We start from the raw sequence: 3742 nt of genomic DNA, 5'->3' as shown, positions 1-3742 counted from the left end.
TTGCCATATGAAGATGTTCTTGCTTCCCCTTCATCTTCCACCATGATTGTAAGTTTCCTGAGGCCTCCCCAGCCATTCCTCCTGTACAGCCTGTGGAGCTGTGAGTCAATTAAACCTCTATTCTTTATAAACTATCCAGTTCCAGGTAATTCTTTATATCAGTGGGAGAACAGACTAATACAGTCACTGTGTGGTCATTGCTAAGAGTTCTTGGTCCATTCCAGGTTCTTGTAAATGATCACCTCTTGTGGAATTTCTAGTGCCAATCTTTTTGTCTAGTATGGTTGGTGTTGTCACCCCTTTGGCAGAAATCATCTGTTGCCATTAACAGTACGTCAATATGGAATAGGAGGGAGTCTATTGACTGATTAATTGATTGAAACAAAGTCTTTCTGCATTGTCTGGGCTGGGTTACAATGGTGTGATCAAAGCTCACTGCAACCTCAACCTCCTGGGCTCAAGCAATCCTCCTGCCTCAGCCTCCCAAGTAGCTGGGATGACAGGTGTAAGCCACTGTGGCTGGCTAATTTTCCAAATTTTTTTTTGTAGGGATAGGGTCTCACTATATTGCTCAGGCTGATCTCAAACTCCTGGCTTCAAGCAATCCTCCCACCTCAGCCTCCCAAAGCACTGGGATGGCAGGTGTGAGCCACCATGCCCAGCCTAACCAAAATATCAACCAGCCTTTCCCACATTTGTACAGACAGGAGCTACAAGGCCAGCATCTTGAGGGGCAAAGGGGAGCTCCAGGTGAACTGGAGGCTCCAGTCAGAGAGAGGATGTCACATCCCCAGCTCAGAGAAAGGCATTGGAATTGTCCATTATGTTTGTGGCCTAAGCATTGTATTAGTGTGTTCTCATACTGCTATAAAGACATACCTGAGACTGGATAATTTATAAAATAAAAGAGGTTTAATTGATTCACAGTTCCACACGGCTGGAGAGGGCTCAGGAAACTTACAATCATGGTGGACGGTGAGACTAAAGCAAAGGCATGTCTTACATGTCAGCAGGTGAGAGACAGTGAACAAGTGAAGGGGGAAGAGCCCTTTATAAAGCCATAAGATCTTGTGAGAACTCACTCACTATCACAAGAACAGTATGGGGTACCTACCGCCATGATCCAGTCACCTCCCAACAAGTCCCACCCTTGACACACGGGGATTATGGAGATTACAATTTGAAATGAGATTTGGGTGGGGCCACAGAGCCAAACCATATCAAGCATCCTGATTATCTTCTGTTGCGTGGTCTCAGAATGTCAAGCAGATCCAAGTTTTAGTCTCAACCTGAAAGCAACATTCAAATGAAAGAATGCTACCTCTTGGTGGTGGGTGCTCCATCCAGAGGACTTGCCAGTGCCTCACCTGTCCTGAAGAAAGGTTCCTTGGGCATCCGGGTGAACATGCCCTTTGGAGTGTGTTCAACGATATTCTTGGCCTTCAGTCAAATGACAAACTAAGTATATCCCCAACCCCCATCAAATTTCCACAGTTTCAGAAAAATATTTTATAAGAAAAAAATTATTAAAAGATTGATTGTAAAAAAAAGAAGATCCACTAAAAGTCTTTGTAGTGGATCAGACTTACGTACAGAAAGTCTGAAAGTCTTACGTACAGAAATCACAGAAAGATGCAAAGAAACAATGTTGGAAGAAACTGCACCCCAGAAGGTGTTCTAAGATGGCAGCAGAGGTAGCCTGTGGCTCCACAGTCATGGCCAGAGTGGGTGGACGACAGTCAGGGTGATGAGTTGAGTTGTTGCGTTGGGGCCAGCAACTTGAACATCTGCTCCTCCCTGCCATGGTGGGCAGCAGGGTGCCTCCAAGCCCTTAACCCAAGCAGGGTAGTCACCGTAGCAGGGCAGTGGCCAGAGAGTTACTGACCTCAATGAAAGACAGGAACTCCCAACCCAAGGAGAGTGACTCCCTGCCACTCAGCTGGTCGCATATTCCTCCCCATCTTCCATGAGAGGAACAGGCGCAGACACAGCAGTGGCAGATGAACAGGGACTCTTAAGTGCAGGAAGACACAGGCACACTGCCCGCAGGACCAAGCGTGTAGGAAAACAACCCCACAAAAGGGAGACATCATCTCAGAAACAGAAACTCCAATGGCCAGGGAAGAAGCTGCATGGATTGAGTCAACAGAAGAAGACTTTTAAAAATAAATATAATTACTATCCTTAGAGAGATAAGAGAGGTTATCTATTCATGAAGCAAGAATGGGCTTTTATATAAAAGAACTAATTAGAGATCATGGAAATTTTAAAATAGACGGGCTGAAAAGCAGAAAGAGACAGCTGAGGAGCAAATTAGTAAGCAGGAAGATCGGGCGGGCACTGCTTGAGGAACTCAACTTAAAGGGCAAAGTGGAGGAAATGAGAGGGGAAAGGTAGGAGATCTGGGGGAGCTTCAGGTCTCCCAGCCTGGGGAGTGGACATCTCCAAAGTATGGAGTCACCAAGAGGGAAGAAAGAAAGTGCCCAGACATCTCAGAACCACAGAAGGATGTCGGTCTTCAGAGTCAATGAACCCGCCAGGTGCTGCACAGAGCAAATGCAAACAGGCCCACAATAGACACAGTGTGGCTCTTTCCCATTAACCAAAAACAGAGCAAGGCCTCTGATGCTTCCAGAGAGAGAGGAGAGCAAGAGCCTGAGGGCCAAAGTGGGAATGTGAATGAGCGTGAGCAGAGAGGGTCTCCATGGAGGAAGGGGAACTAGACTCACGTCACCCTTCATAGCAGCAGCATTGGGTGACAGGAAACCACGGATCTCTCCTGCAAAGTTGTGAGAGGAAACGTTGTGGAATCTGCCGTTCCAAACCCAGCATTCTGGTTTGAGAGCAAAAGGAAACATTCAAGCATGCAATCTTCCTTTCTGAAAGAATTACTCAAGGGTATATTCTAAAAAAACAAAAATCTTAACCCAAGGAAGAGGAAGCCCAGGGATAGAGGAAATAAGGGAGAGGTTAACACAAACCTTTAAAACATAGAGCTGAGTCTAAAGAATTGTGTCACTATCGTAGTAGACTCCCTTACCCACAGTTTTACTTTCTGAGGTTTCAGTTACCTAAGGTCAACAGGGGTCTAAAAATATTACATGGAAAATTCTAGGCTGGGCGCGGTGGCTCAAGCCTGTAATCCCAGCACTTTGGGAGGCCGAGACGGGCGGATCACGAGGTCAGGAAATCAAGACCATCCTGGCTAACACGGTGAAACCCTGTATCTACTAAAAAATATAAAAATCTAGCCGGACGAGGTGGCGGGTTCCTGTAGTCCCAGCTACTCGGGAGGCTGAGGCAGGAGAATGGCGTAAACCCAGGAGGCAGAGCTTGCAGAGAGCTGAGATCTGACCACTGCACTCCAGCCTGGGCAACAGAGCAAGACTCCATCTCAAAAAAAAAAAATTCTAGAAATAAACAATTCATAAGTTTTAGACTGTGTGCCATTCTGAGTGGCGCGATGAAACCTTGCACTGTTCCCTCTCTATCACATCCTGGACATACCCAGCGTCTCCATGCTGTCTGTGCTGCTGGCCTGTTAGTTGGTTAGTAGCCGTCTTGGTGTTGAGAACAACTGCCCACAGTGCAGTGCTCATGCTCATATAACCTTTATTTTACGCAGTAATGGTCCTAATGGACAAGAGCAGTGAGGCTGGCAATCTGGATGCCAAAAAGAAGCCATAAAGTGCTGTCTTTGCATGAAAAGGTGAAAGTTTTTAATAAGGAAAGAAAATAATCA

The sequence above is a fragment of the Papio anubis genome, chromosome 13, assembly GCF_008728515.1.
Source record: "Papio anubis isolate 15944 chromosome 13, Panubis1.0, whole genome shotgun sequence".
NCBI classification, from domain to species: Eukaryota; Metazoa; Chordata; class Mammalia; order Primates; family Cercopithecidae; genus Papio; species Papio anubis.
The sequence above is the reverse complement of the archived record's forward strand: the minus strand, read 5'-3'. Positions refer to the sequence as shown.